We start from the raw sequence: 11,441 nt of genomic DNA, 5'->3' as shown, positions 1-11,441 counted from the left end.
CGAGAGAATATCAAAACTATAAATGCTTTTTAGAAGTTTAGGGGCAAATGAGTGCATTCGAGTACCCTTATAAATTGCAGGTTTCTGAACGCCTAATATCGCAAAGTATCACAAGCGCATTTATTTTAAAGTATTACGCCGCGAAGGCACCATGTAGATAAGAAATTTATTTCTTGGCACAATATACACGAAAGCTTACCTGATGTGTAACACAGGCACATAAGACGAAGCATCGCAGATGGGAGAACGAACCTCATCGGTAATGGCGATGCTTGAGCCATTGTTGAAATAAATTTTTCTCGGATTATAAAGGCCGCCTTCTCCCTGCGCAAATTTTTAAGTTCCTAAGTTTAGTTCAGTTGCGAAGTTTACTTTTCTCCAGTCTTTTGGGAGTGCTATTATTTGCAATTGTATACATTCGTCAGAACAAATCTAAAACGGGTAAAACCCTACATTTCATAATCATGTCTTGGTTTTCCTCATGAATTCATTTACTGTTGGTTAGAGGAAAAGTACTGCTACTATTATAAAATACACCAGCTTACACAAAAAATGCACACGTATTATACAAGTCAATATAGTTATACGTCGCACCAGAATGAGTAAATCGTGAAACTCTTTTTACAGTCAACGAGCTTTTGAGTGTTAATATGTAAGCTAACGATACATCTTCCTCCCTCTGTGGCACCTAATCAGCGGAACTTGTTTCTGTTCAAGCATCTGCTAAACGCAGACACTCGCTGCTGTCTAAATTGGGGCCTATAGTCAAAATGAATATCGCATTTATGTTTTTAATACAGGAAAAAACTGAACCATCAGTACAGAAAGAGAATGTACGAGAGGTAGGTGAATACTTACTTTTCACTTAAAGTTATTCAAGTATCAAGCACAGATCTGAGCACAGTAAACGTCTGCCTCAAATGCGCACTACCGGCTGACTAAAGACGGCGCACAACGCGGCTGACCACTGAACAGGGGACGCGGGTCATTTTGCTAGAGCCACGTCATACAAGTGTTTGTACTGCAGTTTGCCTTCTACGCAGCGGCGCCATCGAGGTGCTTGTTATGCTGTGCGTGATTTGTCAAGATTTCAAATGCTGATGACTTCAACAGAGCTTTCCATGTGCGTCTTCTCGGAGATTGCAAACGATAACGACAACCTTGAGACGAGTTCTTCATTGTCTTCAGTTTGTGTGCAGTCATTAAGGACTTGTCCGCAATGTGACATTTCAACTTAAAGCCGCGTGCTGCATCCCAACCTAAGCGTGATTTAGGCGTGAAACGCTGGCAATGCTGCTGCTGCAGGCGGTCATCAGAATCTGGAATAGGCTGCTTACGCAATTTAATACATTACTGTGTCGATGTGCGAACCCCAAACTACTCAAATTTATGTAATTGGCCCTTATTTTTTGTGGATGGCTCGACAAGCTAAGATCTTGAGCTGCGCAGATCATGAAAGAGACATTAAGCTAGCGTCACTTCAATGCTTTGATGAAACCTTTATTAGGAATATGTCATCAAGTGCTAAAAAGATATTACATGCACTAAGCACGCGACATCGTATAAACGTGGTGGTACGTAGCAAAACACCCTCATTTTGACTACTTCACTTTACAAGTGACCGGTGTATATCTGTCGTATAAAGCGAACATGAGGTTATTTTAACACCTCGCATGAATCGTAAGGACAAAAATATCTGACCACTCAAGCCTCGTGGTAATACCACGTGTAGTATATTGCGCAAAACAAAACAGCAGCAATATGCGTCCACTACAAGAGCTACAGTTCTACATAATATCATCATCATGCGATCTATTCTCCTTATATCGTCACGTGAAAGAAGAAGAGAACGCAATTCGATCAATCACCGCAGTTCTTAGCGCAATATAAATTCTGAAAACTTATGAAGTGTGAAGTAGAAAGGCAACAAAGAGGTGAAAGGCGTGGTTTACGTGTTAGCATTAGGTGTGGCGTATCTAGCTGCAATGCTGCAATTCCTTACTCTTTAGATGACGACAAATAAATTTTCTTTCTTTCAGTACTACAAATTATAATTGGCACACGCAGGGCTTGTTTTCATCCCGTTAACTTCTCTTGCAGAATGACCTTGCAGCTGCTCAAAGCTGCGTTCTTAGCAGTATGAAAACTACGTTATCACTGCGGAGCAGAGCAAACCGCACGAACATTCCTGTTTGTAAAAACCGGTCGTGAAAAAAAATTATCTTACCCACAGTTTTTACAATGGCAAAACAGCAATCTATAAAATATGCCCTAAAACAACATTCACATGAGCTATCGAAGAAGCTTGCATATTTACGGCTAAGGAAAACAAATCTGTATGACAAAACAAGGTGAGCATGAACTAGGCCATAAAGCCAGTGACGCCTAGCTTAATTGGAACAAAAGCAATCTTGTAATAAAAAGTTTTCAATATGTAATCTCATTTTCCATTTTTTTTATCTTTTTTTTTTGGGGGGGGGGCATAGGTATTGCGCCGGAAGGTCCTCCTTCCACTGCTGTCCCCTGAGTCAACCATGTGATGTTCCACGGTTTTCTGAGACTTTTTACGCGCAAAATGTACTGGTTGATGATAGCATAATGACAACGATAATGGTAATAAAAGTGATTTAGGTTTGACATCACCATGCATAAGGCCATTGAATACATAATAGTAGGTTAATGTGAGTGCGTCAGCTGCGTGTGTAGTTCTGGGTCTAACAAAGATTGTTTTCGGGCCAGAAGGTGCTTAGACGCCCTGTTATAAGCGGCGCGAATTTTGTTTCCTACCGGGTATACTTTGGCAGTTATCCGTATTTTTCGGCTTGGAATATCAACTGCACGCAGCGACATAAAATTCCCAATCTCGAAAGCACTACAAGCGGATTACAGGGATAATCTCAACGACGCTCGCGCACGCGATGACTGCACTCCGAAGGCTGTGAAAGGCGTTCACACTGACACAATAGTTCTGTGGAAACCCGCAAGGAGGAGAGAGGTAATTAACAACACAGCACAGCACAGATGATCCTGCCCATGCTATTCACAGCTCTGCGTGCAATTCTCAGTGCCATTCCACACGCAAACAACCTTCCAGAGGTAAAAGCACTGCTTTCTATGGAATCATTGGTGCTTCCACAACCACCGACAGCTCCACTGCAGGTTTACAATGAATGATCGCTATAACAATGTTTTCATATTTCAGTGGAATGCTAAGAGCCTTCGAAATAAGTCAGCTGATTTCCGCAAACTACTAGCTCAACATAACTTTCCTGTTCTATGTATACAGGAGGCAGGCGTACGAGATGACTTTCGTCTTTCGAACTATGTTATATATAAATCATCGCGCATTGCTGGAAGTAGCAGAGCGATGTTATGCGTGAGAAAAGACCTACCGTCCTATTCAATACAGTCGAGCGATATAAATATACCGGAGTTCGTAGCATGCAAGATATCGTTTAGAAATACAAGCGTCACAGTGATCAGTCTTTATCTACAATGTTCTAGCAAATTATCAGTAGACAGCTTGGTGAATGTGTTTAGTATCGCAAACTCACATGTGCTAGTTTGTGGGGACTTCAACGCACATAACGTCATCTAGGGCAGTGAATATAATGATTCCCGTGGAAGCACTATAGAGACTGCCGCAGAAAAAAGTAATCTGGTCGTGTTAAATGACAGCTCTCCAACGTTCTTGCGGGGATTTCGTTACTGAAGCTGTATAGATGTCACGCTCTGCTCACAAGACCTTCTTGATGGCGTTGAATGGACAACAGACATAGAAACGCACGGTAGTGATCATTTTCCGATCCTGGTAAAACATCACCTAATACGGAGTGAGGGGACCCGGCGCTACTCAAAATATACTAATTGGCAAAGTTTTCTGCACCATTTAAGTAACTCATTGGGCGAAAATCCGAACTTTCAAAGTTTTGCAAATATATTGTGTGAGTCTTACAAGATGTGCACAAAGCAAGTCATTGTTCCGAATGAATACGCTGCAGTCGACGGGGAATATGAATGCCTAAGGGCAATTCGAAGACGCGCAGAACGGGCTTACCGCCGCAGTGGAAAGCTGGATGACTACAAGATGGCGCAGAAAGTTCAGTCAACTTTCGCGCAGACGCTTACAAAAATTAGGTACGAGAAGATGGCGAGAATACTGCGCGTCGTTGTCTCCGTTTACTCCAGTTCCCAGAACATGGTCCGTTGTTCGATCTTTTAGTGGTCCAGTTACCCAGAGCCATTCCTTCCGAGCCCTTGCCGTAGCTCGAAGCACTCCGGAAACATCTGTTGCTGACGAATTCTGTCAACTTATATCCAGACCAGGAATTCCGTTTACTTGCCTACAATTCGCAAATTCGACAACACTAGCAGAACAGAAGGTTCGTGCGTGCTTTATGTCACAACATCCTCAGCTTGACTGTGAGTTTAGTTTAAATGAATTGAAAAGTGCTCTTTCGTCATGCCGTACAAAAACAACCGCAGGCCCAGATGGTGTTACGTATGTGATGTTAAAGAACCTAGGTCCAGTAGGAAGAATGACTCTTTTGGAGATATTTAACGATATCTGGATAAGAGAGACCCTTCCGGATTCATGGAAATTAGCTCGGGTAATTCCAGTGCTAAAACCAGTAAAGACTCCACTTTGTCTTGACTCCTACCGACCCGTCAGTCTCACAAGCTGTTTTTCCAAACTAATGGAAAAGATGATAGACAGTCGACTGCAATGGTGGTGCGAACACACAAATGTATTTTCCGACCACATGACCGGTTTTCGACAAAATCGGTGTACAATGGATGCAGTATTAGACTTTGTCACATGCGTCGAACATGAACGAATGTGCGGAAAAGTGACAGTAGCAGTATTCTTAGACATTCAAAGAGCATTCGACACTGCAAGTCACATACACGTCCTTGCTGGTATGTTAGAGCTTGGCCTACACGGTCGAACACTGCGATGGGTATCAAATTTCTTGAAAGATAGAAAAATATTTATGGAAACAATTGAAGGAGAAAGTAGTTATCACAGCATCACGCAGGGCGTTCCGCAGGGCAGTGTTCTCAGTCCGTTTTTATTCAACTGTATCATGGCAGCCTTGCCACAAAAACTCCCGTCTGGTCTACAGTATTCTCTCTACGCAGATGACATCTGCATATGGGCCTCTGGATCTCATATATAAGACGTTCAAACAACGCTGCAAGAGGGTCTTGATAGTATCGACACCTTTTTAAAAAGAGAGGCATGAGTCTTTCATACGCAAAGGCAGCCGTACTTCCTTTCACTAGACGACAGCTAAATAATTTCCAACTTACACTTAATGGGCAAAGTTTGATGTTTGTGAAAGAGCAAAAATTTCTTGGAGTTATTCTTGACCGCCAGCTAACATGCGCATCACACATCCGCGCAATTGAAAAGCAGACAAATGCAGTAATAAACGTACTTCGGCGACTCGCTGGCACAACGTGGGGGGGATCAGTCTCTTCGCTACTACAAGTTCATAACGCACTCATAAAACAAAAAATTGCTTACTCGGCCCCTATTCTCCATGGTTTATCGCAAACTTCTGAGGAACGACTTCAACGTTTACTAGCAAGGGGGCTACGAGCGTGTCTTGGGATTCCGCAGGCTACCTCGAGTTCTTTAGTAATTACTGAAGCTCGTCACCCCCCCATTTCCAGTCATACGAACGGTTGAAACATGCCGACATATTTATCGCATCTTAACCCAACACGAGAAGCATCCATTAAACCTCGCGCTCACCGAAAGAAACAAAAGCAAAATTCACGATGTTGTTCGAGAACATAAAGCGTTATTACCAAGATTTGAATTATGCAAAGTGGATGTTAGTTACCCTCCCTGGATGTTAACATGCCCTAAAATAGAATTATCGGTTGACGGGATTATATCAAAGAGAGACATGTTCTTAGTAGCCGCACAGCAACTGGCACTCTTCCAAATTTACTCATTATATCCCCAGTACATCCAGGTTTGTACAGATGGTTCGTGTCATAAAAATTCCTCGACTTCAGCATTCGTCATTCCACATTTAGCGATAGAGCAAACATTCAAATTATCCCGGGAGACATCTTCCACCATGGCAGAACTATTTGCAATCCTGTGTGCTTTGCGTTTCATAACTTCAGAAAAACATTCGCAAAAATGGGTTATCTTTAGCGATTCGCAAGCCGCTCTCACATTACTGCAGAGCAATAAGAAAAATTATTTGAACACTTCGCTATTCTGTGAGACGCTGAAAGAACTTACAAAAGCAAGCGCAATGAACCACGTAACTGCATTTCAGTGGATACCTGGGCACTGCAATATTCCTGGTAATACTGCAGCGGACGCAGCTGCGAATCGAGCGCACAATAATGCAGAGACAACCAATCTTCCCCTATTGCGGAGTGAAGTCCGTCTGATCCTGAGACAGATTTCTTGTCGCCTCAGCAAAACTACCTGGTTTGACTTGCAAACTAAAAACTCGGAGTTATACTCTATAGACCCATGTATAAACTTATCAATGCCGGAAACTCTAAGAGACAACAGAAAATTTGAAACATTGGTACACCGGCTGCGTCTTGGTACTGCATTTACGAAACACTTCTTGTACAGGATAAAACGTATCTCTAGTCCGCAGTGTTCTTGTGGTCATCCAGACGAAGATGTGCATCATCTTCTTCTCGAATGCACGAAATACAATACACAAAGAACGGTACTGCAAGCTAATTTGTTTATATTACACAGAAGACCATTTACTCTTAAAAAGATGCTTGGCCCATGGCCAACTGCGGGCCTTCAAAAAAGAGCACTTATTGCTCTGAAAAAGTTTTTAGAGGAGACCAACATTTTGGGAAAATATTAAGTATCAGATGATCCGAGTACGTTAATGAGTTACATAAACGTTGTTCGTGGTTCATAATTGGGGTAGGGCGTGATCGCATCTTTTACGCAACATGTATAATTCTGTTCTGTACTTGCAGTGTATTACATGTGTTGTGTGTTTTGGCTGTTCAAAACATCTGACTTTATATATGCGTACGTGGACTGAGCTAGTGCACAGAACTTTGCGACTCATGTACTGCTGGACTGTGTATTTTTTTATTGATCCGGTGTTCTACTGAGTGTTATGTTTTGTGTCGCTATTCTCCCTTTGTACGAAAATTTGTTTCGTTTGCCAAGTGACAAGGAGTAGCCGGTGCCACCATAAAGGCGCCAACCTCTCCTAACATTCACTTCAATAAAAAAAAAAAGGAAAATGAGACATCCACTCAATCTTGGAAATTGTTACATGGCTGACATTGAATGGCAGTGGTTGAGCCCTTAAGTGCTTCCTACATTTTTGTGAGGAATTTTCTTTTATGGCTGTAAACAGCAGTAATTGAAAACTTTGTTATTAAAGGACAGAGGAAGCAGCGTTCAGCTTCTTCGCGTATCCACTTTTATCTGCAAATCAAAACAAAATCAGCTGACTTCTGTGATTCATCTATATCTGAACTGCACTCTCTCCATTGACCTTCAACATACATGCGGATATGGCATCACTTTCCGTCTCCGTGAGGAACAAAACCTAGCGAAAATTGTCAACGTCAAAGCATCAGCTATAGAACATTTGTCAGCACGCCCGCATTTCTCATGCATATTTCCACACAGTCATGACTGCCGTCTTACAGTAAAGCCGTTACTTGCAGCAGTCTGCGTTACAATCAGGTTCTTGCTGACAGTAATTTCTTATCAATAACTAGCAGTCTTTTTCCTCTCTTATTAATGCTGTACGGTCAACTGCAACTATCTTAATATAGTGTAGCTTGTATTATGCATAAAACCTATTGTACATAAAAAACATGTTCAAAAAGCCAGTCATGTCGTATTTCGCGTCTTGTCTCTATTCATCGTGCATGATCCGAGAGCTGCACCAGCCAATGGCACTTTATAGAACATCATAAATAACGTGTTATAGTTATACTGCAAAGTAATTTCTCTGTGATACTCAGTGTCAAGTCGCTTAATATGTAGTGCTTAAAACGAATAAAAGGCTTTTAGATTTTTTTATTTATGCTACGTCATACTTCCCACCACATCGAACTTGATACGTGAAAACTCGCGATGAAACATGCAAGCACATGTGTCCTTGGAAATGATTAATTTTTTTCCTACAATCTGTTCATCTATCAAGTAAACTGCACTTGGTTGCTCGCTTGCGTATTTGCCTTTGCTGGTTCTCAATTCTTGTAATTCTTGAACTTGTTTATTTTCATTTTTTGTCACGGCCATTGCCGTTATAGCACTAAACAAAAGCGTGCCCGTACTTTTGCTGGCGTTACCATCAGCATAGGAAGAATCACTATTGAGCAAATTCAATATCGCTCATTCAAACTGATTTAATAATAACAGCGATAGGTATCGGTACTGAAAACCTGCTTCGAAAATATGTCTTAAGTAAAATGAAGAACAATCTTTAATGTTTGAGGAGCTAACAAGTAATCTACAAGGCAGACAGCAGGATCACAAGTAGGCACTTATTCATGTTTTTCATATTTCTACAACTTTTTTCATTTCTGCTACTCTTCTTCCTAGATGACTCCCAGTGTAACCTTTTTCTATAGCTATGGATGAAAACTCCCCTGCTTAACCGGCGGTGTGCCGAAAGCACGATGTTATAAGTATGGCACTATCTTAGTAAATTTGCACACATTATTTATGGTAAACCTGCAATATAAAGTCCCTCAAATCTTCTAATGATATTGCTAAATATAAGTATATAATTTTCTAGGCACACTACAGTGAGATCACCTGTAAATCATCGGCCTTGCTCTACATTTCGAGTATATTCTCAAAAAAATTAGCTTAACGAAAGTTCCTGAACACTGCACACTCTTTTGTCTGCTTGATATCATTGCTTATGCACAGTTAACACATTACCTGAAGCACTCCTTCTTTTCACAGGAATAAAAGCCATTAGGGTAAACAGAGAGCACTTTTTTCACAAGAAACGCCAGCATTTTTTCAATGAAGCGCTGTGGAGCACATATTGTCGAATGCGGACCCCACACATAGAAAACTAAGCATTCATTTGAATGCAAAATTAAACGGAAACTCCCAATTTAGGCCAACTTTCACTTATTCTTTCTTTTTTATTAGGATAACTGGGTCCCATTAGAAACACAACTTATGCGATAGAAAAAGACCGAAATCCTCAACATGTTCTTCATTGGTAAACAGTTTTTTAACTGCGCAAGCAAACGACCACAGACAGAGACAGCACAGAAGGAAAGGCGCCGTCCTTGTGCGCTCTTACTGCGGTTGTTTGTTTGCGCAGTTAAAGAACTGTTTGCTAATATGCACCAACTCGTCCAACAGGAAGTTCTTATAGGCAACATATGTTCTTCATTGTTCATTTTGCATCTTTTTCAGCCTAGTAGTGTATGCATAACGGTCTCTATGAGCTTCGTGGAGTGTCTATAGGGGAAATCCTAAAGCATATTTGTTTTTGTTCTTTTTTTTTAGTTTTTGCTCAAATCACTGCATGCATTTTGGGCTATTCCTACATCGGACTAAAGGTATTTTCTGTTCGTGTTTGGCCCCCACACTCTTTAAATATATGTTATTCAGGCGTCGTGATATACCCTTTTTTGTGCAAAATAATATTTAGTAAAGAAAAATGTACTTTTTCGGACACAGCATTAGGGTGACGAAGACGCGCTCGGTTGTCACTAGTGCAGGCTTCTCGGCAAAAACATTGTCATGACAGACAGCAACATCGATATTCTAGTGATTTACTTTAAATTGTAGTGACCTCAAAAATGAGCACCGATATTTCTTTCGCAGTCAAGTTTTAACCAAGAACGGCTCAAGGTAGCCAGTCTTAACCTAAAGCTGGGGCAGTGAACGGCGCGCACTTGCTAGCCCTCTTGTGCTCAGATGCAGCGGAGCAGTCAATTCACGGTTACTCACCGGGATGTTTCCAAGTAGGCAGTAAATTTTAAAGCGAATAGTTTGCGCTCATTTTCGTTGTAGTTAGATTTTTGGACTCGAGACCAAAGAGCAATCAAAATATATTTATTACTTCCTTGTTTGAGAAGCGCGTGCTGACGCGCGAGAGAATATGGATCATTCATTGGTTTGAATACCACAGTGAACCACTTCGCAGGATGTTGCCTTCCCTTCTCTCGCTTGCCTCTCTCCCGGTGGCTGCTGCGGGATAAAGCAAGGGTAGCCACCTTCCATGCCTGCGTTTCTGCCGCGGTACAGAATACACATATTACGAATCTACTTACAAGTGTACCCCGCTATACTACTACTTCAGATGTGCTCGTTAATGACTCTGTTTACTATGGATTTGCAGAATGAAAGAGTAAACTCTATCTGAAAATCCTCACAATTACAAATATGCGGTCTCGGGGGCATCATTTCTTTAATAAACCCCGTAGCGTATTTAGAAGGATTCGGCTTTTTGGTTTCATTACAGCGATTGTCGGTGCTATACATTCGGTTTTCATTCGCGGAATATGATGCGCAAGCTGTAGATGAAATGGGTGCTCAAATGTTTGAAAGCTGATGAAAAGCTTCGTGGGATGGCATTATCGAAGGATACTTGAAGTATTTTGAAGGATCTATATGATCTTAAAACTGTACAGCAGTCCCTACTATGGCGGCACCGGCACTGAGTGAGCAAAGAAGGTCAAGGGCCGAAAATCAGCTGGGAAGGTTACCAGTAGAATTTTCGGGGTATAAAAAAGGAATATATTTAATCAAATACTCCCAGTAGTCTTGTACAGTGAATTTGGAGTACCAAGGAACCTTTTTGTTTGAAGTGGTAGTCGTGTTTTCAGAGTGAACGAAGTAGGAAATTGGTAGCGTGTTTTCCATAGTGAACGAAGAGGGAAGTTCTATAAATTGTTCGCTTTTACCAGCACTATGCAATTCTACACAAAGCAGGAAGAAAAACAGGTTACATAAGGAAACTGTGATTTAAATTCTTCAGTCACACACCCTACTCACCCGATCTTGTTCCATGTGACAGCTTTTTGTATCCAAACTTTAGAAAACGCTTAAAAAAAAAAGTCGAATGATATTGGGGTCATAGCCGTGGAGGAGTGATATTTAAACTTGCTACCTTTACAATTTTTTGCGGGATTTAAAGGAGCTGCTTAAGAGTTTTGCGAAGTGTGTCGTCCTTCAAGGAGAATTTCGAAAACAAAGGAAAAGTTTCAAAGATTTCATCTTATTTCCTGTCCCTTCAAGCCGAGAACATTACAGTCCCGTCGTACAGTTTATGAACGTTTTCATATATCTGCTTCTCGGGTCCCTGAGGACGCCTTTCCTGGATTCTGCGAGCCTACAACAAACACTCACAAAAAGTTGATGGACTTCACAAACAGTTGTGCGTTATTACAAGCAGCACACGAGGCCGTCTCATCGCCTTTTGTCAGAAATATGAACT

This window comes from Dermacentor andersoni, chromosome 7 (assembly GCF_023375885.2).
Source record: "Dermacentor andersoni chromosome 7, qqDerAnde1_hic_scaffold, whole genome shotgun sequence".
NCBI classification, from domain to species: domain Eukaryota; kingdom Metazoa; phylum Arthropoda; class Arachnida; order Ixodida; family Ixodidae; genus Dermacentor; species Dermacentor andersoni.
This window is presented reverse-complemented; position numbering follows the sequence as displayed.